Raw genomic sequence first — 12120 nt, forward strand, 5'->3', positions numbered from 1 at the left:
CATCCCACCGGAGGCTGGCTCTCTGGGGAGCCCTCAGCAGCCCGCTCCTAAAAACACCGTCTGGTTTTGTCTCAGAGGTGTGTCCGCTGCCTTGGCAGAGAGACAGTCTGGGCTGGAGGTCCTGGCTCCTGCCTCCTCGGCCTGACTCCTACCAGGTATTTCCTTCTCCCGCATCTCTCTCTGCCCTGGGTCTGTGTGTACGGGCCCACTGCCCCCGTATCTCCCTGGACTGGGGTCTCCCTCTTCCCCCTCCTTCTTTCCCCCAAATGCTCAAATATTCATATTCTCTCCCCCTGCCTAGTGATGCCCACCCCTCACACCTTATCCTGTAGGTCCTTGGGCACCTGCCCCTGGCCCTGCCACATCCCCCCTGTGGCCAGGCCTGGCCCCCAGTTGTGCCCTCACCAGAGCTGGGAGGCAGAGAGGTGAGAGCCCCTCAGGCCCTGGGGCTCTGCAGGTGAGAGAGGAGCCAGGCAGTGGCTGGTGTTAATTGCAGGGAGGATGTCTGGCAGAAATAAGGTGGTTTTTCTGCTTCAGTGACGACTGTTACAATCAAATTGTCCACAGACAATTAGCGGAGTGGGAGAAATAAGAATTAGATTTCTAATTATTTCCCCAGTAAAAGCCGCTCTGGCCCCCATGGGTGAGGGGGAAGGGCTTTTCAGAGGAGCCAACAGGCACGTGTTCATGGGCCAGCTTCCCTGGGCAGGGGGCCCCAAGTAGGAGTTCCCAAGGGGCGGGGAGAAAAGGGCAAAGCTTGTTGAGCCTCGGCGGCCAGAAAGAGCTGGGAATCAGGACGCTTGGGTCCCAGAGCGAGCCTTCATGCTAACTTGCTGTCACTTCCCATTTCTGAATCCGAGTGTGCTCCCCCCAAAATGAGGGGAAAATCATTCCCAGGTGGTAGCGTCACAGCGAGGCGTCAAGGGGGCAAAGTGGCAGCACAGCAGCTCACGGACTCTAGCACAGGGCAGGCTCACACACACGTGCCGGGACGGGCAAACTCGCCCACAGAGCACGTGAGCACGTACAGGAAGCCTCTCCTTCCACGGCCCTCGGCCTCTCTGCATGGCTAGGTTTGGGCCAGTGACAGGGAAGGAGGGGACTCTCAGGGCAAGGGGGACTGAACCCAAACAGAGCTTAGCTCTTAACAGAATGCCTCTCTCGGGTCCGTGTGAGCCTCAGTTTCCACATCTGTCACACGAAGCTAAGGATGGTGCCTCCTGCCCAGGGTTGAGGGGAGGGTTCAGTGTCACAGGTGAGGTGCGCCTCATGCCTGGCACGCGGCTTGTGCTCAGCGAACACGGTTAATGGTGGAAGTACTATGCGACGTGTCCAGCCCAGGCCTGTGAGGCTGAAGGGGGAGGGAAGGGCGCGTTTCTGGAGGGAACCCGTTTAGAAAACTGAAGGAAGGGATGAATAAGTTCTTTTCCACCCCTACTAACCACAGGACTCTGTGCCTTCGTCAGGAGCCCCAGACACCTAGAGCAACCAACGGAAAACCAGGCAGAGGAGGCCCGACTGGGCTAAGTGGGACAGTCCTGGGCTCATGTCCAGGCTGTGCCCTTTCTAGCTGGCACAGCTCTCCTCTCCAAACCTCAGTTTTTCTTCTCTGTAGAGTGGGAAGAATGACAGCAGACTTCCTCACAGAGTTGCTCTGAGGCCACGACAATGCTTTGCACCCAGGACAGGCCGTTGGGGTGGGAGGGGCTGTTGGCGCCGTGGCTCTGAGGGGAATGTCGGGGCCCCACTTGTCCTGCACACAGACTCGGGGTCCGCCTTCAGGTCAGAGGGAAGACCTAGCTCACTGCCGTCCTCCGAGTGCCCAGGCCTAGTGACGGCCAACACACCTGCACACAGGAGATCCCATGCAGGGCCACATGTGGTCATGCTCGCTCTGTTCTGTTTGCACACACATCACACATGCTCGCACACACACCCCCTTCCTGGGGCAGCCAGAATGCTCCCAAGCGAACTGAGGGGACGCTCACGGCCGCACCCACCGCAGGGCTGTGCTGAGGGGGGTAGCAGCTGCCCAGCTGTGGGGTCTGGGTGGAAAAGAGGAGCTGCGTGGAGACTCCTCTGGGAGTCAGGCCGGAGGGGGACTCAGCTGCATCTTGGGCTCCAGGCCACCTTCCTACCTCTGGGGCCAGGAGGCTGGGCTTGGCAGGGCAGTGGTCTACCTGTGTTGATCTCTCCCCTCCCTCACTGCCCTTCGTTCAGCGACAGTGACTGGGACCCTGGGAATGGTGCCTCTGCCCACCTTCCCCCACCCCCATCCCCTCTCTTTCTTGCTCCCCCACGCCCGTCTCTCTGGTTCTGTCTCTCTGGCTCCCTCTGGCTCTGCCTAGGTCCCCGGATCTTTGCCTCTGGTCCTGGGTCCCCAGCCCTGGTGCGGGGCTATGTAAATGTGGTATTTCCCATCTCATCAGCGGGGCTGCCTGCTTGGCTCACATTTAATTTGATCCGTGGCGGCGCCTCTGCGGAGCCACTCATCAAAGCGGGAAGACAATTAGGTGAATGTCAGGGTGGCCTAGGCCCCACAGGGCGACCAAGACCTGGGGCTGGGGCCATGAGGGGTGAGGGGCAGGGGGTTGGCTCTCTCCCTCAGGGCCTGACCATACCACATGTGGGGTCTAACACCTGTTGGGGGGCCAGAGGTCCGGACTGCTTCCCGCCTCCCGTGAAGAGCAGGCTCCCCCTCTGTCCAGGGTCGGCAGCATTGAAGGGCCTAGCTGGTGCCCCTGTGACAGAGGAAGGGCTTGGCAGAAACCCACCCCCCCCGCCCCATCCCCCACCATGAAAACAAAAGCCCTGGCATCTGCGTGGCTAGTCAGGTGGATTTCTAGATTGGGCCCTTGTGGGGTTTGGGAGAGGTTTTGAGCTCTGGGCTGGCTCAGGGGCCCCTGAGAAGAGTGCACACTCTTTCCATAGGCCCTCCCTGCCCTGCCCAGGCCCACCAGTGTCCTCCTGAGGGGCTTCTCCTGAGCCTCAGCTCAGCCTTTTATCCTCCCCTCCCTGGCTCTCTTCTTCTCTTCTGTGTCTTTATTTCTCTGATTACCTTTGTGTGTGTGTCTCTTACCTCTCACTGCTATTTGCAGCCTCCTCCCTCTGCCCCCCACTTCTCCCTTTTCTGTGTCTTACCCCCGCATCCCCACCTCCACCCCACCCTGGGTGTCCCTGGGAGCCTCTTCCTCACAGCAGACCTTCCAGGTGAAGCCCTATCTCCCAGCCCAGCCCTGGATTCCTCCCACTGCCCCCAACTCCTCAGGGACCCCCTGAATCCAACATCTTCCCCCCCTACTGGCTCCTTCCCCTCAGCTGTCAACATATTCAAATCTCTCCCTTCGTAAAAAACAATAATAGTAATAAAATACTTTTTCAGGAACACTCTCCCTTGACAGCCCAACCTTTTCCTCCCACGGCCATCTCTCTCCTTGCCCTCTCGGGAAGCCTCTGGGAGAGTTGTCAACACTTGTTCCTTGACCACCCCAATCTGGCTTCTGTACCCATCGTGCCCTAGAAACAATCCTCGCCAAGGTCACCAGCAACCTTCTTGTCACTAAGTCCCCTGGTCATACCTCATCTGGATGCCAGGGCAACATCAGACACAACAAGCTGCTCCTCTCTTCTTGACTCTCCCTTGCTCCCATGACATCTCCTGGCTTTGCCCCCATCCCTCTGGCTTGTACCTTCTCGGATTCCTCCTCTGTCCTTGCTTCACAAGGCTGCTCTCCAGAGCTCTGGCTGGGGTCCCCTTCTCCTTTTGCCCTTCACGTGACCCCATCTGTGTGCCTACCCCTCTGGTCTTCCATGCCAGCCCAGCCCCTTCTCCTGAACTCAGAACCCAACCATCCCCTGCCTCCTGGCCCCTTCCCTGTGTGTTCCACGGCTATCTCAAACCCAACATGGCCCTAACCAAGCTTTCCCTCTGACCCCACACCAGACTCCTTCTCTGGGGTTCTTTGATTTGATGACTGGCACCTTCACCTCCCAGTTTCCCAAGCCAGAAAACTGGAAGTCAAACCAAGGTCGCTTTCTCCCACCCCACCCACACAGGGGGCAATGGTGGACTCTTGATTCATCAACTCTGCCTCCGAAATATTTCTTTCTAAGACCTTGAAAGGCCACCCTTCTGTTCATCATCCTCCCTAGACAGACCTGCTCAAGCCACCATGTTCTCAAATGTTCCCTAGAGGCATCTTCGGCTAGTCTACCTGCAGGTGTCTGCTCATTCTCTGTGCCCACATGGAATGCCCTCTTTCTCTTCTTTGCCTGTCCCAATCCGTCTTGCCCCTCTTCTCCAAAGCCTAGCTCCAGCCCCCTCCAAGGAAGCCTCTCCCCACTCCCCCGGCTGGCAGGACCTCCTCTTATCCTAAGCTCCTGGGCCCTTCTTGCCTGGTCCGTGCCCGGACACACAGAACCACCTCCACCCGTCTCCCTCCTGCAGACCTGGACTCCTACATTTCCCGGGCTCCTGGTTGTAAGTGGGTCATAGGACGGCTCCTGGCCAATGAGCTGTGGACAGAGGTGAAATGGCCACTTCCTGACCAAAGCATACAAGAGCTGCTGCCTGACCTTCTAGCTGCTGTAGCAACCAAGAAAGCCGCTTTCGAAATGGTGGCTCCTCCAAATCAAAGCAGCACAGAAAGCTGAGTCACCCCATGAAGGACAACAGCCCCGAGAGATGCCAGAAACTGCAGCAGACTTTGTATAAGCAAACAAGAAACTTTTGTTGTGTTCGCCCACTGAGATTTCGGGGCTGTTGGTCACCACAGCATAGCCTCTCCTCTCCTGACTCTCCAGCCCTCTCTGAGCTCCATTTCTCCATCGCTGGTCTGAAGGTAACCATCTGCTCCTCACAGGGTGCTTGTGAGGGTTAGTTATTCAAAGGTCCACCGTCAGCTCCTGAGTGCCGACTGCATGCCATCAGGCTCACTCTGAGTGCCTGACTGGGCAGAGGTCATGACATAAATGTTTCGGTCAACCCCAAATCCATATGTTGACCCCAATGGGTTGGTGTTTGGAGGTGGGGGGTCTTTGGGGCCTTAGGTTTAGATGAGGTCATAAGGCTGGAGCCCCCATGATGCGATTAGTGCCTTTATGGTGTGAAGAAGAAACCAGAGCTCCCTCTCTCCTGCCATGGAAGGAAAGAGTGCAGAGGTGGCCATCTGTGAGCCAGAAGGGCTCTCACCAGGAACCAAATCTGCCAGCACCTTGATCTTAGACTTCTAACCTTCAGATCTGTGAGAAATGAGTGCTGGTTAAGCCACCTAGTTTATGGTATTTTGTCCTAGCAGCCCAAGCAGACTAAGACAGCAGGCCTCCCTATATCACAGAGAAAAGAAGATAGTTATGTTCCGTTGCTCAGGTTGGGTACTGAATAACTGGGACACTGACAAAAATTGTAATTGGAAGTCACCCCCTGGAGTTGAGAACTATAGTAACCTGTCATATTTCCACTCTCAGTTCTGTTTTGAACCCACTGATAAATATGGAGACTGCCTTTGTTGCTACAAGAAGAAGGATGGCAGGGTGTCTAAAAAGGGCAGAGAAGAAAGAGGAACAATGGTTATATCATAATATTAATAGGATCATAATCATATCGGGAAACAGTCACATCATGCTGCTATGTGCTTGGTACTGCTCCAAGCACTTCACTTACATTTATTCATTTATTTGTCACAACAGCCCTATGAGGTAAATATCATCATCCCCATTTTACAGATGAGAAACTGAGGCAGAGATAAGGTAGGTAAGTTACCCAACATCACGTGGCTTATAAACAGCAAAGCCAGAATTTGAATCTGAGCAGTCTGGCTTCAGAATTGCTCTTCACCCCTCCGCTGCCCGTGGGGGCTACGGGGAGGAGGGCAGTGTGGGCCCCCTCCCCAGCCCCACACCTGGCCTGCATTCGAGCTTCCAGGATTAGGGATGAGGGCAGAAGCTGAAGTAGCCGATTTAGTGAGAGTATTTGGGAAGTGATATGCACAAGCACAGCTCTTTGGGGCCCAGATGACAGAGGCACAGAGCTGAGCAGGAACATGGCCTCCTCTACCCTTCACCCTTCCCATCCCCCCACCCTCACCCCACCATCTTGGCTTTGATGCTCCAGCATCCAAAGGGCAGGGGACTTGGAGAACATCCAGAGGCCACCCCTTTGGTCTGGCATGGATATTGCATGACGGAAGGGATGGTGGGGAGGCTTCCCCAAACATGTTTAAGGGTGGCAGACGTGCATAAACTGGTGTTTGGGCAGAACCAGGATGGAATAATAGGTAGGCTCCTTTAATGAAGGACTGGCTTGTGGGCCCCTGTGACACCCCCACCCCTGGAGCCTCCCAGAAATGGTGGAGACTGTGGGGAGGGGTCTGAGGCCTTGCAATGAGCATGTGGGGGCTCAGAGCCTGAATCCTTTGGGCATCACAATAGATGCAAATGTGACCTCACTTGCGCTCAGGAGGCTCTTCAGCTCTGTGACACACCATGCCACAGACAGGAACTCACTGAATTCTTACATCAATACACTTTATAGATGAAAACACCGAGGGGCAGAGAAACTGAGTGTCCAAAGTCGTTCAGCCATCAGGTAGCAGAATGTGGCCGACCCCCGTGCTCAGGCCCTGTCCACATACCCAGCTGCTCCCGGAAGTGCCAGCCTTCGCCGCGGAACCCCCCACGTCCCCAAGGAGACCTCCTCCCGGGAACCAGGTTATACGGGTCTCCCGCAGCATAGCAGAGGTCTGTCTACCAGGGTGAGCCTCTGCCTCACCCGCCCACCCGTGTGCTAGGGACAGAAGGGGGACTTTATGTGCAATCTGCCCGACTCTCCAGAAAGCACTTAGGTTTACGATGTGCATGAAATTGATCGCCAGTTGGCGTAGCCCCCGCGCGCTCAGTGCCAGCCCAGCACTGGCAGGAGGCTGCCCCCCCACCCCCCCCCCGCTTTCAAGGAGCGTCAACGCCGCCTGCCAAGGCCCTTCGTGAGGGTCCTTTTCCACTAACAAGTACAGAGTGGAGGGGGAGCTCTGCCCAAAGGCCTTTCCACAGCTCACACACCCCCACCCCACGATGGTTAAATAGCTCGTGTTTTATGCCAATTCCAGCCTCTTCTGCCTCCCCTCTAACAAGCTGATGCTCTCAAAGGCCCCACTAATTGGTGTTTGCGCCTCACACACCGCGACACTTTGATAGTCACTTAGGACGTGGGTCCATCCATCACCCCCGCAGTCCAGGAGGTTGCTCACCTCACTGCACCAGAGTGCCCAGCCTGGGCTTCTGCTCCCGTGTGCACATGTGAGAGTCCCCACATGCCTTGTTTCCTATGTGGGGGACCTGTCTGCACAGGCACACGTGTGCGTGCAAATGTTCCTTCGAGGATATTTATTGTGTACCCATGTGTTTGCATGCCAGTGCGTGCAAATGTGTGAATACTACCACATGTGCATGTGGGGGTGTGCATTTGTGTGTGTGCACAGCTTCCTGGGCGGGCGTGTCTGTATGCGTATTCCATAGAGCTTGTGTGTATTTATGCGTGCATTCATGTGCTTTGCATGTTTGCGTGTGGACGTCTGTTTGCAGACGTACATGTGAATTTTTTATGTACATGCAAATCCTTGCAAGGCTACTGATAAAGTCTGTATCTGTGCCTGAGTGCACCTGTGGGCGTGTGGGTTTGTACGCCTAAGCCCAGAGGACGGCAGACATGGGCGTCTGCGTGCGGGCAGGAAGGGTGTGGAGATGAGAAGCCCTCTGGGGGGGGTATATATGTGCAGGTGGCATGCGTGCACTCGGGCATTTGTGTAGGGTATGTGGAGGGGAGATGTAACGCCGGAGTGAAGGGCCCACATACAGGCTTGGGTGTGAGGCCCGGCTCTGCCATTTCCAGCTGTACGACTTTGGGATAATCACTTAACCACTCCAACCATCAGTTTTCTCCTCGGTAAAATGGAGGCGATAAAAGCACTTACCTCATATTGTTGATGCGCGGGTCAAATGGGAACATACACTCAAAGGGCTAGCAGGAATGTGCAAGATGCAGGGGCGTGTGCCTATGCGCGGATGGAGAGGTCCTTCCCACCCTCCCAATCCTTCCCTCCTCCCTGGGAACACCCCAGTGAAGACACCCCGCCCCAACATGGAGCTAGCGGTCTAGAAGAGACCCTCTGGGCACTTGAGGGGAGAACTGGTCAGGCCCTGGTCACAGAGTAGCAGCGACAACCCCCGAAATCTTTGTCACATCCAAAGTGAGTTCACACTTTTATTATCTACCTTTGCCAGGTGGGAAACTGCGGTGCCCAAGGAGACAGGAGTGGGTGGCAGAGCGGGAACTCGCTGCCAGGGCTGTGGGAAGCCGGGACGCCCCTTGTATCCCTGAGGGAGAGGGGCAGCTTCACGAGGACCGAGCAATGCACATCTTCATGCAGCCCACGCATAAATACGCAAGCCTGAGGGATTCCTCCCCTGCCCCCAGGGCCTGGGGTGCCTGCCTCAGGAGAGGGTCACCGATGGGGACTCAGGCTCTGTTGGCCCTGACCGGGCTGGTGAACCCCAGGCCAGGCGGGGCGCCCCCACGGGCAGGTCACACGGCCTTCCACCCTACTTGGTTTTGAGCCTGAAGGGCCCGTGGTGTCCCCAGAGGGAAGAGAGCTGGGCTCCTGCCCCGCCCCCACCTAAGACTGCAAGCCGCCTGTGTTACATTTTTTTCTTCCTATTTTGCAGGATATTTTTTATGTTCCTCTTTTAATTGAAAAAAAAATCAAAACTTAAAAAATCATAACCAGCAGCATCACTACCTGGCCTTTAGCACTGCCAGGCCCCGGAGTCATCACCATCTCCAGCATCGCGGTATGATGACTGTGCCCCCCGCCACCAGTCCCACCCTTCACGCTGTGTTGTTGTGACTCCCAGCCCTGAAACTCTGCCAGAGGCCCGGGACCCAGCAGAAGTGTTCTCCCCTCCCCACCATTTACATCCCATTTCTCCTACCCCAGCCCCAGGCCCATGCCAACGCTCCCCCCCATCGTTGACCTTCCATTTTTCCTACCCCCGCCCCCCAGGCTCCTGCCAGGACCCTGTGACCTGAAGCCCGCCCCCCATCTGCACGTCTCCCTGCTCGCTAGAGCCCCTGGCCTAGCCAGTCCTGCAAACTGCCGCCCTCCTGCGGGCCCCTCCTCAGGCCTGGCGCCCCACCCACCCAGCCGGCGGCCTGTCTGCCTTCCTGAGCTCATTAACTGCAGGTCACCGTTCAGCAGGAAAGACAAGGCGTGGGTTCTGCGGGCGTTCATTAGCCGTGAGAGGAACAGTGTGTGTGAAATTAGCAGTCACCTGAGGACCTCGATAATTTCATAATTAGGAGGCCTAATGGCTCCAGCTCTGGATGCCAAATGACTTAACCCTTTGCCTGCTGGGCGCTTAACCCCCAGCCCAAGGCTGCTGGAGGGGCCTGCAGTGCCCCCTCTGCTCCAGTTCCCCTCCCTATGGCCCAATCAGGTTCATCTCTGCCACCCCAGTACCCCGCCCCGGCGCTGGCCCAGAGAGGGTGTAAAAGTAAGGTTTAAAGAGTGAATGAATGAAGGAATGGATGAACGAATGAACGAACAAACAGGTACCTGAATGGGGAAAGAGTTCCAGCCCCCGCTGCAGGTGCTCAGGGGAGGAATGAGCCTCCATCTGCATGAGTAGGTGTGCGTCTGTGTGCAAGCCTGTGTGTGTGCACGTGCGAACACAAGGGCACCACACACACGCACACACACACACGTGGATCTGCGGTGTCTGCTTCTAAGAGACTTGCGTGTGTCTGCATCCACGCTCACATCTGTGATCCTCACTCTGCGGCCTCCCGTCTGGACAGAGGGTACTCTGCGGGGGGACCCCAAGTGCCTCCCTTGATGCCAGCACCCCCGACACCATGTGGATAACGGTGGCTCCAGAATTTCTATAGGTGGCACTTGGCGGGGGAGGGGGGCAACAGGGCCTACAGAGTTTGCCAAGAATCTGCATTAGCCGAGCCAGGGCGCTGCTTTTTAGATGGAATGTTTCTTTGGGAGGCTGGGCGACTGAGCCTCTAGCACAGGGGGAGCTGGTTTTGACAGCCGTCCCCTGCCTTTCCCAGCCTGCTGTCCCTCCTCCCTACCTAGCCCTAGTCCTGAAGAGGTGACAGCTGAGGTGGAGGCGGGGGAGCCCTGGGCTCCAGGCCGGCTTCCCCAGTCTGGGACAATTGGTTCTGAGGCTCCATATCCCTGCCGGCCTCCCCTAATTGTGGAGCAGGTGAGTGGGCTGAAGGGAGAATGAAAAACTGGGAGAAGAGTTGAGGAGAAACAATAAAGGAATAGGAAGGGAGCTGAGGGAAGGGGGAGAAGGGGAGGAGAAAGGATGGGAAGTCCCAAGAAGGTGAGAGAGAGGAGAGAGACAGGAGGTGGGGGGCGGAGAGGCAAGGAGGCCCAGAGCATTATCAGCACTTAAAAAGCAGCGCCTCAGTTCTTTGGCACAAATAATGGCTTTTTATGAATAAATCATGTGTCAGACGCCTCCCAGGGAGTGGGCATAGAGGGGGGCGCGTCTGCTGGGCTCCAAGGCTGGCAGGGAAGGGCCAGTTGCAGACCCCCAGCTGCAGGGGTATTGCCCCCTTTCTCCTGATGGGGTCCAGCAAGACAGACGCTGTCTCTGGCCTGAGCCTGGCAGAACTGTCTTTACTCTGAGGTGGTCTCGCTGCTCCCTGCTCATGAGCCTGGCCCAATCCCAGGGTTGGGAGTGGCCCTTTGCTCCCCCCCCTCCCCGCCCCGCAGAGCAGCCCAGAAGAAGCTCCTGGCGGGGGGAACACCAGCTTGGTGCACCCAGAGAGAGGTATGCGCCAAGACAGCAGACACACCCAGAGAGGAAAGCATGCAGTGCACACAACTCACACCAGCAGTCTCCACAGCCCCGGGCGCACGTGTGGGCACACTCGGAGATGGAGATGCTGTTATTCCCAACACACACACACACACACACACACACACACGCTCACTCAGGCATGCGCACAGACAGGGAGACCCCAACCATCATCCAGCCTGCCCCCCCCGCCAGCGCTCACGCACACGGGCCCACACAGACAGATGCATATGGGGCTACGTGGACACACAAAACCTGCACGCACATACCAGCAGCCCACCCTCCATCAGCTTAGGGTGGGGGCAGCTTTGCAGCCCATATGGAGCCCAGACCCAGCGGGGCTGTCCTGGAGTCTGGTTGTGGGGTGGGGCTGGGGCATCTGTTCCAGGGGATAGTCCATCAGCCTCTATATGCTCCCCACCCAGCGAGGACAGCTACCACACCCCACAGTGAGGTCTTGCCTCCCAGCCCTTAGCCCAGGACCTGTGTAGGTCCTGCTGGCTCTGAGCTCTTTTGCTGCCCTGCTCACAGCCACCTCATCAGAGGCAGTGGGGGCCACGAGAAAGCCTGGGCATTGGCCGTACACACAGTCTGGGCAAGAACCTCGGCTCTGCCCCTTGCTGGAAGTGTGACCTCAGAGAATAATTCCAATCTTGTTCACTCCTCAAAACGGATCTGAGACAGGTGCTACTGACCCAGCTTCCAGACCAGGAAAAGTGAGGCTCCGAAAGGTAAAGGCACTAGGCGTTATTTCCAGAACCACGCTCTTTTCACATACTCGGTGTTTGTGCTTTTCCTCCTCCTCTCCCTTCGGCTGCTCCTTCTCAGCCAGTGGGTTCCTCTTCCTGTGCCAACGTGTTCTTAGGTGTTCACTGGAGCAGGCCTGGGTCGCCCTGCTCTTCCCACTCAGCACCATCCCCTGAGCCACTCCTAACACTCCATGACAACCTCTGTGCTCCTGATTCTTTATCTTCCCTCCCCAGGGTTTCTGACTCCATCATCCAGCTGGACATCTCTAGGCCACCATGCTGCCCAGTGCCAGGGACTGCCATTCACACAGTAGATATACTGCTGAACATCCTTCCAAAATCCCAAGGGTTCCGTGGAGCCTAACTGAAAGGAGCCTGTCTGAGGCTGAGTGTACCATCTTCCCCAGGGCTCCTCCCACCTCGATGCTCTCCTCAGGGAATGGCCCTGCCCGTCCAGGTGCCCAACCAGAAACCAGGCATCACTTGATTCTTCCCTGTCCTT

This window comes from Mirounga leonina, unplaced genomic scaffold (assembly GCF_011800145.1).
Source record: "Mirounga leonina isolate KUSES-001 unplaced genomic scaffold, KU_Mleo_1.0 Mir_173, whole genome shotgun sequence".
Lineage (NCBI taxonomy): Eukaryota > Metazoa > Chordata > Mammalia > Carnivora > Phocidae > Mirounga > Mirounga leonina.